The 20259-nt window shown below is 38.7% G+C and overlaps 1 protein-coding gene across 1 annotated transcript in view; it reads left to right on the plus strand.

The window, feature by feature from the left end:
* CERKL (CERK like autophagy regulator) overlaps window positions 1-20259 on the plus strand; it is a 106314-nt gene that overhangs the window by 36133 nt on the left and 49922 nt on the right. The gene's annotated exons all lie outside the window — the stretch shown is intronic.

Below are 20259 nucleotides of genomic sequence, written 5' to 3' on the forward strand. Positions count from 1 at the left end.
CCACAATCCCTTGATTGTGGCTTGTGATTGGTTCTCCTACTCTCACTTCTCCAGTTTTCGGTTTTGTCTGAAATCCCAGGAAAAATAGCTGCATGCAACAATCCTGTGGTCTCTGATTTGGGGGGGAGCTCATAGAAAAGTATTTTCTTAGGCAGTAGGGCAACATTAAAATGCTATAGAGTTTAATAATGTAGTTGTTGTAATAGATGGATTATTGCAGTTTTCCTCTGCTCTTTAGATTTTCTAGGCTTCCATGGCAGCCATTTCCCAAGTACAGGTGTCAGTACTCACACTGTCTTACTGTAATTTAATTAGCTGCCCCAGCTAATTGCACAACATATTTTTACCATAAAGAAGTGTATTTGAAAATACTTTAATTTCTGTAAAACCCTCAAATCTGATATCAGCATTGTAGCTATTATAGCTTAACTCTTTTTATGCAAAAAGTCATTCGTTACATGTTTTCTCCCATTCGGTGGCAATGATATTATCGGTGCAGATGACACAGACAACGAGTTCATAGACAAAATATGCCCGAACGTGACTTCAGCGACATTAAAAAAATCCAGATTTACCTTTTTAAAGAGGCAAAAGAGATATACGTTGGAGCGAGGTGAGTGGCTGTGTGTGCCTCGCAAGTCATACCCTCAAGGATGGTATTGACCACTTTCTATGTGCGGGGATGAAGAGACTAGCAATATGGCATCTCGTGAAGACCGCTCAAGATATGACAATGAGAAGGCAGCAATATAGCAGCTGATGTAATGCAGCACTGGATAAGGTAGCAGGAAGGCGGTACCAGGAATATAGCAGCAGGTGTAATGCAGCACTGGTAATACAGTAGCAGGAAAGCAGCACCAGGAATATAGCAGCTGGTGTAATGCAGCACTGGATACAGTAGCGGGAAGGCAGCACCTGGAATATAGCAGCTGGTGTAATGCAGCACTGATAATACGGTAGCAGGAAGATAGCACCAGGAATATAGCAGCCAATAGAATGCAGCACTGGATACGGTCACAGGAAGGCAGCACCAGGAATATAGCAGCAGGTGTAATGCAGCACTGGTAATATGGTAGCAGGAAGGCAGCACCAGGAATATAGCAGCAGGTGTAATGCAGCACTGGTAATATGGTAGCAGGAAGGCAGCAGGAAAAAGTAGATCTGGCGGCTCCACAAAGAGGCAAAAGAGATACGTGTCGGAACGAGGTGAGTGACAGTATACTCATGTTATGGGGATGTTTCTCAGCAGCTAGGTTTTAGTAATCTTGTCAGGATTGATGGGAAGATAAACGGTGCACCATACAAACAAATACTGTACAAAATAAGCTCAAACTGGGGAGGAAGTTTGCCTTTTAACTTAACAATGATCCAAAGCAAGCTGCAAGAGCAACACTGTGGCTTAAATTGAAGAAAATAGATGTCCTGGTGAGGCCTAGTCAGAGTCTTGACATTAATCCCATTGAATATAGCTGCCAGAGGTGGTACAACGAAGTGTCCACCAAGGAAATTAGATACTCATTAAATAATGAGATTTTAGAATGCGTGTTTATTTTTATTAATATTTTCTTTCAATGAGAGAATCTTTTTCTTCCAGTTCCGTCAATACTAGTTGTTAGTATATGTTAAAGTCAGTGATTTTATAATCTTAATAATAATCTACTTGAGATAATAGGGCAGTTTATAAGACAATCTGTGACTTCCTTTAGTATTAAGCAAATAATAAACAAATATTAGCACATTCAAAATATAGGTATTGTCTCCACCCCCTTACCTTGCCTGCAGTCCCAATTAATGAAACATAGCAAGTAGTTATGTAAGTTTCCCTTCCATAATAAGCCCAACACCTCCCTCAATGCTGATTTCCTGCTGTGTTACTGTTCACAAGCCCTAAGAGCTGACATATCCCTGCTTTACTCTTCATAAGCGAGAATAACTGCCTGCTAATAGATTGTTTCTAATGAGCACCTGAACTGGGTGTTTGAGTGGGAGGTGTGCACATGTGGTTTGTTCCGTCCATCTTAAATAACATCTAAATATACAGAATAGACCGACACATCATCTGTGCGTTGAATGAAGCTCAATTTTTATTTATTATATTAATTGCTCTTAGCAGTAAACAGTAACAGTAAACCAAAAGCATAAGGTGGAACAATGGGTGGAGGCGTTATCCAATAGGCAGCATTGTGGCTTAGTGGTTAGCACTTCTGACTCACAGCACCGGAGTCATGAATTCGATCCCCTACCATGTCCTTATCTGTGTGGAGTTTGTATATTCTCCCCATGTTTACGTGGGTTTCCTCCGGGTGCTCCGGTTTCCTCCCACAATCCAAAAACATACTAGTAGGTTAATTGGCTGCTATCAAAATTGACCTTAGTCTGTGTGTCTATGTATGTTAGGAAATTTAGACTGTAAGCTCTATTGGGGCAGGGACTGATGTGAGGAGTTCTCTGTACAGCGTTGTGCATTTAGTGGCGCTATATAATAAATGATGATGATGATAGGCCTATTATGAGAGCCTTATAACGGAGGCGTAAATAAAGCACTTGACCAGCAGATGTGCATACAGGATAGTGATGTAAATAAAGCTTAAAAAAAGACACATAATGCACATGAATTACACAATCCCTTTTTTCACCTATTATTATTATTATTATTATTATTATTATTTATAAAGGGCCAATATATTGCCGTGCTATACATTGAGGGGATCATAATACAAACAAATGACATACAACGACATGAATCTGAAGGTAGAGATGGCCCAAACGAGCTTACAATCTAAGAGCTATGGGGAACACTTGATAAGGTTTTGGAATAACAATTGTAGCTATTTATGGGGAAAGTGTGTGTGGCTACTGCAAGGCAGAAGCATTATCAGCCACCGATAATAAAGTAGCCATTGGTTTGTTTGAAATAATTGGAGATAGTGGGAGATAGACAGATGAAAGATGAATTAGTCTTAAGACAGTCAGCTGCTGGTAGCCATGACTGTCTGTCACCATTTACATTAACTGAACCTCCTTCCTCCTCTGGTTCTGGAGCAGGTTTTTCCTTTAGTGCTGCTTGTGGTTATCTGCCAGCTCGGAGGAGTTGTGTGCCAGTATTTTGCTTTGACATCATGCTCACTGCTGGACACAGAGCCCCAGGACACTTGTTCCCCGTGTCCTTAGAAGCAGTGACGGCAGCTGGGACACAAAGGGGGCCGCAGAGCTCACCGAAGGAGTAACAGAGATGGCAACAGCAATGAGGGCTGAACTCACTGGGCCCTGAGTTATTAATATTATTATTATTATTATTATTATTATTATTATTATTATTATTATTACTACCCTGAGATATTTAATTACAATACTTATGCATTAATATAAAACAATTTAGAAATTAGTTTTAATGTTTGTGGACAACAGGGACACTGCTGGCAGTGCTTAGACATGACTTTACATGTTTGCAGCTAGAGTGCATAGATGTGCATAGGGCACATCGATGCCCATTGTCAGTGAGCACATAGGTGTGAACAACCATGCATAAGAGTGCAAAAATAGACTTTTGAATTACATTTGCATATATGGGTGGTTAAATTGGATGGTATCAAGCAGCCAAATAACTTTCAGTGTACATTGGAGCCTGTTAGCGGCATTAAGTGAGGATAAAGGATAAAATGTAATGGAGAAGATCGCACTAATTGTGAGGAGTGAGAACTCCCTTAATTATAAAATTATGTTCATGAATTAATTCATCATATATTCCAAGTCAAGGGGTGCATCATTCATAACCCATAAACGATTGGTAAAAAGAGAAGAGAAAGAAAGTTATTATAATGATGATGCTCTGCTCACTCCAAAGTAAATAATAGACTGTAATATAATAGTGGGTTTATACGGATTAGTAAAACTTAACCTTTATTTCCAGGAATTAAAACAAGAAATAAAATCTCAGCAAAATATAACAAACAAGTGTAAGTGATAACTAAAACTTGTATTAAAATAACTGGATGCACCCAATAGTCTCTGTTAATATAGTAATATCACATATATATATATATATATATATATATATATATATATATATATATATATATATATATATATATATATATATATATATATATATAGGGATAAATGATTGAACAAGTGAATTAATTATTTCCTAGTTAACAGGATAGTTACATATATATATCTCAATTCTAAATCTTAATTGTGTTATATAATAGCCCTGATTCACATCTTAGATCTAATTTCTATGCTATATAGAATTAATAGTTAGGTTTGATGAATCCCAAGAGCCCACAGAAAGAGCACAGCCCTGTTGAAATGAGTGAGCAATTGGAATGAATGGGCCATTTACATAAATGGGTAAAATACAACATAATGCTGATTTTGTTAACCCCTTGTAGGTATGTACACAATACACTTTATTAGAGATAAATGGACTTTTTAAAGTGCAATTATCGCAGCGCAAATGCACATAGACCCAAGTGAACGCAAATGGGTGTCTTCGTTGTTTCAGCTTTATATTAGGAAACTGAACTAACTTCGCTAAACATGTCCAATATTGCACAACTATTTTATGCATGTAAATGGCCAGGTAATAATTTGTCTTATATAAATAGCACTGCTTAGTCATCATAGACCAATATCTTTGTCAACCCATAATGGGGTCAGATTTGCCTAAGTAAACACTTAGTGTTCTCTCCATGGCCATTTATCATTTGACATCTGTCATGCTTTGCTAGGTTGCTGGCATGCTTTTGAAATACAAAGTGCTTGATTTGTAAAGGCAGTGAATATTAATCAGAAACTATGGTTTTAGAGTCATTTACCAGTGCTAATGTCAGTGTTGTTTTAAATAAAAATCAATACATATCCAATGTGAATTACAAAGGGAGGGTTAATTTATGTGATACAATGATTGGACATACTGCTATGTATGAATTTGATGTGATTTAAATTGGTGGGAAACTAAATGGGCCTGGTTCATTACGGCACACATACTGAGCGCAATGTGAGCTTGTGTTACAATGCACGTAAATCGGGTATACGTATGCCAGAATTATATATATATATAATATAGCCATTATATATATAATGAATTATATATATAATATAGGCATTAATGATAAAACACTAAAAAATATATATTTTTTCCATGAAATACATTTATTAGGATGTTATGAATGCCAACTGTACATAAAATACATTTATACAGTTTCTCCTGATTGCAAACACATGTAATTGCAGGGGTTCGCCACTGTCATCACTAGTAATCAGCACTAGACCTGTAGCTGGAGCAAGCGATACGGCTGAAAAACAAGTACCTGAGAGATACCCAGAGCTTGAATCAGACATTGCTGCATGCGCTCGAGATTGGCACGCTCTTACTGTGCATTGACTATGGGCAGACATCCCTTCCCTGCCCCGTTCCCTCCCTGAAATCGTCGGCTGTCTTTTGCGCTCGAAGATTATTTGAACGTGGCTGCGTCCTGTAGTGTATGGTCTGCTTCTGGGCATGTGCAGAGTGATTTTGCAGATTCTACGCACAAAACCGCGGTTTACATCCCTTGGTGAATTTGACCCAACATTCAAAGTGTTTTTGTCTTCTGGTGGTTTAAAGGTATGTTTACATTATGAACATAGTAGTGATGTCTTTATGGGTAAACATGGACAAAGAGAAAATAGGTGAAAATATAAATGAAAATGGAGGGTACTTAGTCAGGAAAAAAGAAATTAATAACTGTATTCACCGGCATAACCAATCCTAAACTCACCTGCTGTATAAACTGAATCCGGTCACAGAAGAGAGATTTATGGACCTATTTATCATTTGAACACGATTTGCAGTGATAAACCTGACATGTTTATGAGGTGATGAATCAGTTATCATCACATTTTATCAAAAAAATCTCAGCTCAGCTGCCTGGAGATCCTGGCCCGGGGCAGTTAGAGTTAAGTTGCCACATCATTGGGTCAGACTCTGTAGATGTGCGCATGTCTGAGCTGGCTTGAGATTTAGGCTTCAGTTCCACTAGTAAAAAAAAATACTGTATGAAAATCAGGGCCTGATCAACCAATAGGCTGATCAGGCTGCAGTCTGGGGCACTGGGTCCTGGAGGAGGGGCAGCGTCGGCACATTTAAACAATTTATTTAATTTTTGGGGTTTTTTTCATATTTTTTTAATGCAGATTTTTTTCAAAATGCCGGGTTTCTCACTTATCCCCAGGAGATAGCCCCGAGTCAGACTGTCACTCACCCTATCCATTCAGACAGCTATCAGCAATTCCAAAGCTGTTAGCTGCCAGGCAGTGCGGGCGTGGTGCATGGCATGGGAGAGAAGAGGAGCAGTCTAGAAGACAACAAGGTATGTTAAATGTCAGGGGGAAAATCAAGCGGGGGAGGTGATAATTGTTGCTATGGAGTGAGGTAGATCATGACTGGCGAGGGGTGTATTGGCTGCAGGGGCATCAAATTTATTAACTGGCTAGGGGGGGAGGATCATAGCTGGGGGATAGAGTGGCTGCAGGGGCATAGAGATTATTAATTGGCTAGGGGGTAGATCATGACTGGGGTTAGGGATTGGCTGCAGGGGGATCAAGATTATTTATTGGCTACGGGGGATCATAACTGGGGGGGTGGATTGGATGCAGGGGGATCAGGATAATTAGTTGGCTAAGGGGAATATCATGACTGGGGGGGATGGATTGGCTACAGGGGGATTGAGATTATTAATTGGTGTTTATGCAGGGGGACACCGTGTAGAAGGGGGGCAGAGAGTGTTCTGAGAGGGGGCAGAGTGTGCTGGAGGGGGGCAGAGTGTAATGAGGGGGGCAGAGTGTTCTGAGGGGGACAGAGTGTAATGTGCAAGCTTTGCAAGAAAGAGCTCAAACTGTGTGCCAACATTGGGATAGATGTGGATTCAGCAAAGTAGCATCTTTGAGAGGCCATAGAGTTTTAGGTTTAGAAAGTCCCTTATCAGGCTACAATAACAGTCATGCATCCGCGAGAAAGATGGAAAGCTGACATCACCGGTATTGAACAGTTATTAGGTCACTTGTATCTATTCCTGCATTTGGAGGACTGCAAGAACACCAGCACAGCCTCTAACAGGGACTTACTAATTCTAAATGTATGTCCCCACTTGTCAGAGATCCTTCCGTTTCAAGTTTCATACTTGTAGACTATTAATTTACAAATCATCTAATTCAGAAATCTATGGTATGTTATAATAATACAGTATTTATAAGTGTTCATGGATATTGATTTATGTTTGCCAGCAGTGTAACTAAACCAATGGCTGTAACATCCACCTGCCCTTATCTCCTTATTGACTTTGATATCAGTAGCTGAATCACTTACACAAAAGGAGCTTAAAGTATTTGAATGTTGCAGTATTTCAAATGGGGAAATATGGACTTACTATTGTATGATATAAAGTGATCTTTTATGACATTCTGTGCTACCTTTTGTAAATGACCACACTTATTTCAGTGAAGTTATGCTAAGCTGAATATTGTTACAGACCAGAGCACCTCATCTAAGTTAGTTTTCAAATTTATGAACTATGACTAAAAACATTTTCATAGACCTGCATTATACTACAGGGCAAACTGTACAACTCATTGCATGACAAAATAGATCGGTTTACTCAGGAAATGGCTCAATTGGTAATACTGAATAAGGGTTATTTATGAAAGTGCAATAATGAGGGCCTGCAGTGTAAATGCTATCTTGTGACTTCAAGCACCTATTTTTGCATATGTACACACTGGGCTTCATGCTGGTTAAAATACATTTATGCATACATCCTTTTTACTAATGTTATAAATTGGCAAGTAGAAGGTATGTGGGTGGAACTAAGGTGGATGGTGAACTGCCTGGGGAAAGGGTAGGTGATGAAATAACTTGGAAAGTGGGTGATGAAATTGCCAGTTGAGTCATGAATGGGCCGCAGAGGTGTGATGGAATGGCTGGGGGTTCATGAATTGGCCGCTTGTGGGGGGGGGTATGATCTCTCTATTGTGTGATGTTCATCAGGATGCTCTCTAAAGAGCTTAATCAATGAGGGTTTGTAATGTTTGCACATTTTCAAATCAATACCCCAACTTTCCAGAGGATAGCTAAACGACAAGAAAGCTGCAAGAACAAGCAAGAAGAGGTAAGAGAATCTGTCTAGATTTGTCTGCTGGAGAATACTCCTGAATTTTCCTTTGAGGGTGGTGGTGGGGGGGAGGAGTGGTACATCAAGTGTATTAGCCTAGGGCTGCCAGAACTCTTAATCAGGCCCTGATAAAAATAGATTAAATTTGTTTTAAAAATTGAAAAAAAATATTTAAAATAGTATTGAATTTAGAAAGTGCTGTAATGTAAGAATCAAGCATCCTTTAAGGATTTTGATCTGTTATCGCAGGATGGCAATAACAGAACAGGATATTGATACTTAAATAGGCTTCACCCCACACAAATGCACAAGGAAGCCTTCGCTGGCGAAATGCAGCGAATCTTACAGCTTGCAGGTTCACCACTGGCTATATAACAATAATGATCCATATCGCTGGACAAAACACCTATTTTTACCAGTCAACACTTTGAACTCTTTGTCGTGTTCCTCAAACCATTCCTGAACAATTTTTGCATTGTGGCAGGGCGCATTATCCTGCTGAGAGAGGCCACTACCATCATGGAATACCTTTGACATGAAGAATGTACTTGGTGCACGAGTTTTCTATGTACAAAGATTAGCTTTTAGCACTGAAGGGTAGTATTGATACCTTTGATGGTAAATAGACAGTTCTGGGGCTAGCTATCTCTTAGTTATGACTACAGACCTGGGAAGTACCTTACTTTGTTTAGTTAAAGTTAGAGATGATATTCAGTAAAGGGAGACCTGATTCAAAGGGGACTGGAGAGCCTATATCATCATTTAGAAAGTGGATATCTTGGCCGCAAAATCCCTTGACCTTGGGACACACCATTAGGATGTGCAGTAATTCTCTTGGGGCTGCCACAGACTCAAGACAGTTATGAGATTTCCTGGGACAGAACATGTACATTCTAGTTAAGTGTACTATATATAAAATGTGTATTATTGTTATTATTATTAAGTACCTTTACTTATATAGCACTAATATATTACACAGCGCTTTGCAGAGACTGTTAATTATTCATAACAGTCCATGCCCCAATGGAGCTTACCATGTACACTTAGTGGCCACTTTATTAGGTACATCTGCACACCAGCTCGTTAATGCAAATATCTAATCAACCAGTCATGTGGCAGCAACTCAATACATATAAGTATGCAGACATGGTCAAGAGGTTCAGTTGTTGTTCAGACCAAACACCAGAATGGGGAAGAAATGTGAACTAAGTGATAGTGGAATGATTGTTGATACCATACAGGGTGGTTTGAGTATCTCAGAAATTGCTGATCCCTTGGGATTTTCACTCACAACAATCTCTAGTCTAGAGTATGCTTGTCTACTTTCCTGTAATGTCCGGGAAGTTCCCGAATTTGGGGAGGGATCCTCCAAGATTTCCAGAATAGCAGACACACACCTGGATCCCAGACAGAGGCGAAGCTTAATGCCACAATTTATATCACTAAGCCCTGCCCCAGCACAGAATACAGCAAATCATGATATGGGACAGGGATTCGGTAAAGCAATGGTGTCACCTCCAACATTTGTAAGCTAACCTGAATCAGATGTTGGCAAGTGTATTCTAGAGTATACAGAACGCAAAACAAAGAATATCCAGTGAGCGGCAGTTCTGTGTCTTGTTAATAAGAGAGGTCAGAGGAGAATGGCCGGACTGGTGCAAGTTAACAGGAAGGCAACAGCAACCAAAATAACCATGTGTTACAATGTGATAGGTGTGTGCAGACCTGTGTGTTTCATGCATCTGTTCTGCCTCCATGACTGTGCTTGCACGTTATATACTGATATCTTCCACAATTCTGTGTTATTAGTGATGATACAGAAAGTACCTGTCAATTTGTTTGTCTGTTCGATCAGTGTTGAAATCAGACAGGAGCTAAATAAATAAATAAAAGAAAAAATGTAAGATTACGGTTATTGGAGAGGGTGTTTATAGATGGGTGGGAGGAAGGCAGTTGTTAACGATTACCACTAGGAAATTGTAGGAGGAGAAACCAAGGACTTTATACCTTTTATTATATACATTTCCCCTTCCCTGCCCCATTCCTTCACAGAAATTGTGTGGTAAGTGTCCTTTGCATATGAAGAAGAATTAAACATTGCTGCATTAAGTTGTGTAGAGTATACACACAAAATCTGCAATCAGGCCCACCACCACTAACCCCAGTGCTGTGAGGCAGAAGTGCTAACCACTAAGCTACCGTGCTGCCCACACACTAGAACTGCTTGCTGCTAAATGATCAAAGCGGGGAGTCTCTGGGGTTCTGCATCGGCAACAGCCACTCACAGGCGGTTTCACATACTGGCCTCTTACGATTAGCTGTCTGACAAGGACTCCATGCTTTGATACCACATAAATGAATACTAACTTAATATCCATTGATGTTGGAAAATACTCAAGAAGTAATGCTCTGAAGCTCTATTCATTCCAATGGGGGTTTGACATGTAGCATACACTCTGGAAGCCGCATTGCAATAAACAGGCTAATAAAATGGCAGAGAAAAGCTCTGATATTTAGAGAGTAACTCCCCTATTTTCTAATAGCCCAAAATCCATCAAAATTGCCTCAATTCACTTGTTTTTGAAAGAAATTTGCTGTTTGGAAGATTAGTTTGGTCAACTGATTTACAAGACAGGATAATTATTTAATATCATTGACGTTAACTCTAGGGGGTAAATTTGCCTATAGCAACCAATCAGATTCTAGTTATCATTTATTTAGTACATTCTACAAAATAACAGCAATAATCTGATTGGTTACTATAGGCATCTCCACTTTTTCAAAACTGCAGCTTGATAAATTTACCCCTAGGACCCATGTACTGTATATCCCAGACTTATCATGTTATCAGTTGGGCTGGTTTTGAAATAGATTTCAAATGAGAAGAACAGACAGGTACATCACTTATTTTCCACACGGGAATGAGGGTTACACCATAACATTTATCACCCCTAAATTTAATAATAAAGAATTAATGGGAATTGTCATGGTTAGGTATATTGTATTGTATTGTAGTACTGTATTGGCATGCTCTTTTACCAATCACTACATATGAACAAGTTACTAGAATGTTCATATTGGAAAACAGCACTCAGGAACAGTTTAGTTTTTGTAAGATTTTAAATTATGTGTATATGATAGGAAATGTATTACCTCTGCTTGGTAAATACTGGGTCATCTCACTACTGCACCTAGAAAATATGTATTTAAAGTGGCTACATGCACAAAAAAAATCTGTCAATTCTGACGTTCCAAGTGTGCCCGACCCACTTTTATTTTGGCATATCTTAAGTGAACAATCTGCCTTCAGTATTGATGGCCTGGTGTGATACTTTGTGGCCTTCAACTAATTATTTCCACTCCAAATTATTTCCACCCCTTCAACTGGATAGAGTTGGGTTTTCCTTACAGGAGCAGTACAATTGGAAACATGTGGTACACCTGTCAAACCGTAACACAGGGGTCCTAGGGCCAGCTCTGGAAGGACAGAAACCTCCCGTAGAGCAGAAGGGCTCCCGTGCTCTGTCCTCCCAGAGCTCGCCTTAGGACACTTGCGTTATGGTTTTACAGGTGTACCGTCCCAGTCAAACTCCCTACCTGCCACTGTCCTCAGTTTTCTATGCCTAACTTGTGTATACAGCTAGCAAATATAGGCTGTGTATAATGCATAGGGAGGGAAACAGGTTTCTTTGCACCATGGCTCGAGCAGCCACAAAATAAACACCTGATAACATTGTCTCCAGGCTGCAAAGGCAACTGACGTTAAACCTTAAATTCCATGTTATTTTACTGTGCATTCGGAAATATTCTCTGCGTAACATAAAAGTTTGTCATTGTGCTCTCACAGTCCTTTACCTGTTAACATTTTGCACTAGCTATTACTATTTCAAACTGTTTATCAATTGGAGTTGAGTATTTTCCTAAAACACATTTCTCTAAATTATAAATTAAGTTGGGGTCTTTATAGATGTCATTACATGTTTGAAATGAGACATATCATTTTAAAGCTCTTTGGTTTCTAATATATTAAAATCAATTAAGATGATTTACAGCTATAATGCAAGTTTAATAGCTGTCATATATGGATTCAGGTGCCAGAGATGGGTTTGTAATCACTGCTTGATGTATTACATTAGTGAAGCCATTCTATATAATGATTATGTTGGTAACAGTAGGTATGAAGTCAATAAAATGCCTGATTCCAATTAAAGCTGTGTTAACATAGTACATTCATAAAAAATGAAGATATGATTGGACACATGGGGCTAGATTTACTAGGGGGCGGTTTGCTCAGACCGCTGCTTTTTTGGTTTCAAAAGCGGCGGATTTACTAAAGCCCAAACCGCCATTAAAACGGCCAGAAATACCATTTTTCAAAACCACCACTTTACAAACCGCTATCCCGATGGTAACAATGATGAACATATAAACAGCCGGATTTAGTAAGCTGGGGTTTTCAAAACCGACACAAGACAGCCATCCACACAGCCAAAATGAAAGAGTGGGTTGTGAGTGGGGAGATGCTGTTTGAGCTATTTTGCCATTCAGAACATAAGAGAAAGCACCATTGACATTTTAATTATTTGGAAAATCATTATTTATTGATTAAGTGACAAAGTATTAATATAAACTTAAGTGAGAATTTTTTTTTTATATTTTTTTTTTAAAGGGACACTATTATAGCTCTATATTATGTGGGAAATGTGAATATATAATATCATTAACTGATTGTTAATGGTGGATATAATTATTTTTGTTGCACAATTTGTCATTACATATTGTTCAAATAATATAATAATTAAATCATTTTATCCCCTTAATATAATTAATTTTTTTTCCTCCTATTTAATTCATTTTGCCCCTTAATTAATAAATAATGATTGACAATATAATTTAAATGTCAATGGTGCTTTCTGAATGACAAAATAGATCAAACAGCATGTTTAAGCCATCAAGCCATTCTGAAGCAGGTATTAAAACTGTCCTGTCCGGTCTTTTGGATGGCGGTTTTGATGGCAGTTTCATCTAAACCGCCGGTGGTTTTGCTTTTTCAATCCGCCATACATCGCCAGTCATTATAAATTGAAGCCTCAGGCCACCCTATAGTAAATGTAGCAGTTTGGACCACTAAACCGCCAGCGATGGGTGGCAGTTTCAAACCACCACCAAACTCTATTCTTAGTAAATCTAGCCGATAAGACTTATTAAGCTGCATTATTAAAATGTGTACATCACATATTCAGCTCTTAGTGGGGATTATCTCAGGAGAAGCGTGTAAAGCTCCTGGTAGACTAATGCTGGAAGATTGAGGTGTGAAACACACATATAATACACACATTTTATCTCAGGCTGGAATGTATCTCTGATGTTTGTGAACGTACAGTTGAAAGGTGGCTCATACACTGGTCAGATTGCCTGCCCAGTGGCAATGGAGGTTGCCATAGATAGAAATATATCTTGACATTTGCAATGCCATGTTCCATTCTTGTGACACCACATCAGCACTGGCAGCCTGCAAGATCACAAAACAACCTTTAATCACATATTCTATCTGTTTCACGCTTAAATTATCACTTCAAGGGAAGCAGGGTTTTGTTTAATTTAATATATTGTATACATTTCCATTATTATATCTTTTTGTTATAATTACTTTGTGAGATCTAGTCAAATTGGGCTTACGGGTAAGCTGTGTACATGTACACTGTCATCATGGCACCTTGTATAATGCCAGAGTTATAAGTGATGTTAGTTTACACACAAAGCAACAGTCATTGTGGCACTGAGAATAGGAAATAACATGCCTGTGTTACTCTGGCTTGATAAGCTCTATTGTTTGTACGCTAGTGAGATGCTGGTGAGTCATAGTCCCAAGAGGATAACTCTGAGCTGGATGAGAGGGACCTAAATGATTCCTTATTGTTTCCTAACAGGGGCAAGCACAGAATTTTCATGCCAGGGAATGGGTTTTTCCCTATACTATTCTACACTTGTATTTATATCTTGCGCCATGTTTTAGTCTAGCGTGGGGAATCCCTGGTACCCCTTACATTGGCCTAAAGACTTCTGCCTGCATAATGTGCTGCTTCAGTACAGTGACTACAATGACTATCAGTACATATATATATTTATACACAAGTTAACCCGTGCATGATACTCATGCATTCTAGTCAAATCAAGCTACTTAAGATGTTAAAAAGGTTCTTGTCATGCATTTGGGCCTAGTCCAGGCCTCCTCAGGGGAAGAGCGTTACTTCCCGACGCAAGCGACCTTTTTTAACGTGGTTTTGTCCACATGTCATCACCTCATCATTTTTCTCCATCACCTCATCCTTCATCTTCATCGCCACATCCTTCATCAAGCTACTTATGGTGTTAAAAACTCCCCACTGTCACCCCCAGCAACCACCAACCACTCCCAACTGTCACTTCTCCTTCAAGAAATATATAGGTCAGTGTATAACTCTGCCCAGCAGGTGGCACTGTAGCTTGTTTTTTTTTTACACACGCCACTAGGCATTTATATAGTAGATATGTGCATGTTACAAAGAAAGTGTAATTGTTTATTTACTAATTATCTACCCCTTACCAAGGCCCCTATTTATGAAGCCTTAAACCATGCGGAAACTGCGTTTTACGCAGGATATATTGGAGATATCTCCTGCATTAGGCAAATTATAGCATTATCTGCAGTCCCCATAATAGTCAATGGGGACTGCGGTCTGGGCAATTTGATCAAGTTCCGAAAAGCTAAGCTTTTCCAAACTTGTCCCCGATGACTAACGCCATCTGAAGATGTCGTTATCCATTTAAGCCTATGCTGAGAGCATTGTGGTAAAGGGATCTTTGGACCTGCTCTCCTCTTCAATTACTATCACAAAGTGACTTTGCCCCTAGGTCGCGTAAGCGCAAGGCCACTTTTCGATAGTAACCGGACTTGAAAGTTAAGTAAAGTTATCGCCGGGTCTGCCTCCTATCGGAGGCGCTGTCCCAGGATTTTTTTTTTATAAATTAATTGGAAAAATCATCTATCATCGTTGCAATGACAAATGATAATTAATGGGGCAAGACCCCATTAATTAATAAATAGGCCCCCAAGACCTAAATCTAATTTTATGTGGCAAATAGCAGCCGTATTACTTTGTAATTACCTGAAGTACACTCCATGCTTCACTAGCTTGTTGATCCACCTTTACCAGCACCAACTTGAAGTCATTTCCTGTTTGAATTGATCAGTCTCTTCCATCGTATTTGAGCAACTATGATCCTATGTAATAGTTTATTGATGTTTGAGGACAGCAGAGATCCAAGCTCCAGTTGTGTCTGTGTGTCTAAGTTTCTTTCTTTTCTTTCCATGACGAACATGATCATTTTGCAAATAGCATTTTTTTAATAGCTCTGTATCTTGTACAGTGTGCTGGACTTATCAGAACACGCAATGTATCGTATTACTGTATTGTGTTGACGTGTTATTGTGTTGACGTGTTCACACAGCAGTTACCTTGGAGAGCACACTTAATGGTCTGTAATTTATGCATTGAAATGTAGTTTTCAACACTGCACACACTGAAAAGGTGCGTTAGTTTGTCATAGGCCAATTAAGCTTTATGTTCACAGTGAGCCAGGTGTTACTGCTTCTTTGTTAATTGTTTACTGTAACTACTGTACCTCCAGAAGACAGGAATTAATCATACTTGCCAACTCTCCCGGAATGTCCGGGAGACTCCCGAAATTCGGTTCAGTCTCCCGGGCTCATTGGCATTTCTCCCGCATCCTGGATTTCACCGAGAATCGCGTCAAATGACGCGATTCTCGTGATTGACGCCATTTTGGAGGGCGGGAGGGGGCGGGATGAGGCCAATCGCGTCATTTTGGCCCCGCCCCCCGCGATGTAAATTACGTTTTCACGGGGGGCGGGACCAAAATGACACGTTTGGCCTTGTCCCGCCCCTTCCCACCCTCCAGTCACGCCCCCTCCCACCCTCCAGTCACGCCCCATCTCCCGGAAACTTGTTTCCAAGAGTTGGCAAGTATGGAATTAATGTATCTACACAAGTTTAGTAATGCTGTGAAGGTACCAGTGTGACCACATAGTAGTAGGTTTACAACCCCTTTATTATATTTTATGCTTTATGTGTTATTTCTGTGGAAATGTCACATACAATAACATGTTTAGAAGTTGTCATTTGTATGTAAGAATTGTATTATATATTTAATATTGAAATAATATTGTTTTTTGTTTTGTTTTGTTGTTTTTTTGCTTTAACAAAATCACATTTCTTTAAAAATCATTATATGATGGAATTCAATTGGACACACCAATTTTTTTATTTTTATCGTAATGATATAAAGCAGGGGTCAGGGAACTTTTCTACCTTTTACCCCAAATATATTTAGATACGCCAACGTTGCCCCCTTGATTTGAAAGGAAGGAAATCATATATTATTTATTATTGGAATTAAAATTTTTATTGAATCTATTCAAACTTTCTTTGAAAGCTTCAACTTCAAAACTCCAGGTTTTGGAGAAATGATTTTGCTCCATTTTTGATACGAGAGGATCAATATTGGGGCATTTTGATGTCGGAGCAATTTGGATACAGTCTTCAGCGTCCAAACGATTTCTCTGCTTTGTTTTTAAGTTTGTTAGAGTGGAAAATCCTTGTTCGCAAAGGTAGGTTGTTGCAGAAGGCAGCAACTTTTTGACTCCCTCCTCATGTGCAATTTTGATGCCTTTGCAGCTGTTGATGTCCAAAAATATGACAGATCTGCTTTGTTTTTAAATGCAATACGTCCTTCATTACTGCATCGAAGCTCAAGAAGTGCCTCTGCCAACCCTTGAGGCTCTTCTGGTACAACAGCAATTTCACATTTAAAGGGGTCTACAATCCAACTGACAGTATGTGAATCGGCAGCATTACCCCCAGGAATTTCATTTTTACCCCATTTGGGGTAATTTACCCCTGTTCCCTGACCACTGATACTAAGGGTGTACTAAATGTGTATTTTGCTATTTTGGAGTATAGTTAAGTAATGTGTGTTTACTTCACCTTAATGTATTTTGTCATTTAGTATTCCTAGTAGCTGACAGTCCTGGGTTGTTGTTGTTGTTGTTGTTGTTGTTGTTGTATTCTAGGATTGCCTCATTAATTTTTTTCCCTCTCAGTGTTGATTTTGGGTTATAGAAAATAATTTCTGCTTTCTAAATACTTTTATACTGTATAGCATTTTTTTAAGCACTTTTTAAACATTGAAGTTTCTTATGAAATTGTGTGTTGATGGGCTTGTGTCTGGTTTGGTGTCATTTGTTTTTAATCAGTACCTGAAGGAGACACCTCGTGGTAAAAACTGGTATTGATGATTTAATAGGCAAGGCCGAAACGCTCAAGAGTGAGTCCAGCACTCCTAAGCATGCTCTGAATTTCTTTTATGCTCACCGGTCCTGAGTTAAGCACTATTTACTAAAGTTCATGTTCCCTTTTGTTTCCACACAGAAAACACTTTAGCTAGCAGAAGCCTTTACCAAAACACTTGAAGCTAGAGGCTCAGTAGGCAAGAGCACCACCTGATGACTTTCCATAAAAAGCTGGAATGGGGCTGGTCTCACTAGGAATTATAGTTCTCTGTCACGAGGTCACCTTACAGTGTTCCGGTATAAATCAAATAACTCAAGAATGTATATTTTAGTACTACTGCACATTATGTAAGTTATAGGCTTTAGAAACAAAGATAGATTTTATTTTTTTCACTCCTGTATCAGAGATCCTTGGACTCCACTTCAGTAATGGAGATCCCAGTGACATCACAGGATTCGACCTCTATCAAAGAGAAAGCACAAGCTCTGCATTGCGATGAACACAGCAAATGTCTTTTGAACACTGTACACAACAATTGGGTGGCCGAGAACCAAAATCAATGGTTCCTGTCCCCATCACAGGGACTGAATCTTAGGCTGGTTGTCTAGCGTGAATCTCCACAATAAATGGGAATAAGAAAATCAAGAAGAGAAAGTGGGCTATCCCAGAGAGAACTGTGGCTTTGCCCTTCAAATTGGGAGGGGGTCAGATCAGTTAGAGCTCACACTAGCTTACCCCGGTTCACAACTATTCTATAATATTTAACAGGTGGGTTCCCTGCTGGCTAGATGATTACATATAAAAAGGTTACCTTATATAATGCAACCTTTAATACATTTCAGTTCAAGTAGAACCTCATTACTTGATTTCTGGCAGCACCAAGTATTCTGGTAGGTGACATCCACACCTCTCGTGCTGGTGCCCTGGACACAGTGATGGCCTTTATCATCCATGGCTTGGGCAATCACTGGGATATAACCTTAGATGAATATAGGTGCCTGGGCCGCACTATTGTTGCAGTAGCACATGCACACTGTAAACTGTAGACTGTACACTGCAGAACTATGCAAACCTTTAACAAAACATAGAGAGCAGAATAGTCAGCTGAATTTATCATAATACAGTGTGGGAGATATTCTGAAAAGAATTTAAAATTGAGGTGGCGGGTATTATGTATATAGAAACGATTTAATGCATTATTATAGAATAAACAATGTACAACAATAGGCTAACCAGGAACCACATTGTTTAACCACTTATTGTCCCCCTTCCCCAGTGTGCCATTGACAGCCACAGTGAAGATTGTGGTCACCACATTTATACCATCCAGTTCTCAGTATAGCACCTACAAATATTATATGGCTGTTATAAATGTCATATTACAGTATTGTGCTAAGCAGTCAACATTTACGGCAACTTAATTTATCAAATATGTAATATTAATATTTATTATTATTTCTAAATCTTTGTACCAGGAAAAATAGATTAAGATTGCTCCTGTTTTCAAATAAGATTCATAAACCCTAAAACATTTTGTTTTCGTCAAAAAATATAATATTTTTTAAAAAGTGCATTGATTATTTGAATAATCTGAGACACACCAGTACAATAAAACCATAAAATTTCACGTACCAGTCTTTTCTTTTCCCCTGATTTTTTTTGCTTATTGACTTAACGAGAGTTAATGTTGCTATACCAACTATTACTGATGTTACTCATTAACTTGGATGGTTTAATATTAACTTTTAAGAATGTGTTCGTAGTTACCTTGGCAAATGACAGCCTTCCTATATTAGCCGTGCTTGGATTAAACTGCAACTCCTTCAGAAATGAAATGATTAATGTATGTGCTTGAATGTAATGTATTTCAAAGAACTCCGATTTTTCTTTTTTGCATGAAACCATTGCCATTAAAAAGGAGCCCTAGAACAGCACAGATGTGAGTCTGCAAGTAGCGTCTATGCTACCCTATCAGCTTTTGTTTTCCGAACACCCTGATTAACCCCCACTTTTCATGGATCACTGATTCACAGATAGATCAAGTTTAAACTAGCACATATTAGTACGTTTGTTACTATGGAAGGAACAGTTGGCCATTCTTTATCCCTCTACTGCTTCTCTACAGTGCTGAAAGCTGAAGAGAAAGTAATAGAATATGAATTGCCAACATACAATGGGATTTAAATATTATACTCCAGTTAGCGCTCAATCGGACATAATGGTCTTAGAAAATCTAAACAATATAACGTCAGTCAGTATACTCTGCACTCTAGCAAAGTACGTTTGGTAACTATATTCAATTTGTTTTGCAGACTGAAGATGAAACACTGAAATCACTTTTAAAACTAAATGGAGATTACATTTAAATAAGTGCATTTTTTTTAAACATGTATTTTGCTTTCAAATTTAAATATTTTGTTTTAAATATAAGAATGCAAAAAGTTTGTGCTTTTTGTATAGCTGCTAAAGGGCTTTTGTATTGGCTTGCTCTGTTTTTATACAACAGTTCTCTATAATTTATATTAATTCCTTAAAAGAAAACGTGTAAGCACATTATAATATGCTAAGTGAAATACAAATAGAAAATGGTTATATGGTATATTTGTATACATTTTACTTATTTATTAAAGCTGGCACATTTTAATCAGAGCATACTTATTTTAATAAGTGTTATTCTTTTAACCCCTTGGACCCCAGAGATGCGGACTGCATGGATATCTATATGTTTCAGATGTGCACTGTTGCTCAGGTGT

Source organism: Mixophyes fleayi, chromosome 7 (assembly GCF_038048845.1).
Source record: "Mixophyes fleayi isolate aMixFle1 chromosome 7, aMixFle1.hap1, whole genome shotgun sequence".
Classification (NCBI taxonomy): domain Eukaryota; kingdom Metazoa; phylum Chordata; class Amphibia; order Anura; family Limnodynastidae; genus Mixophyes; species Mixophyes fleayi.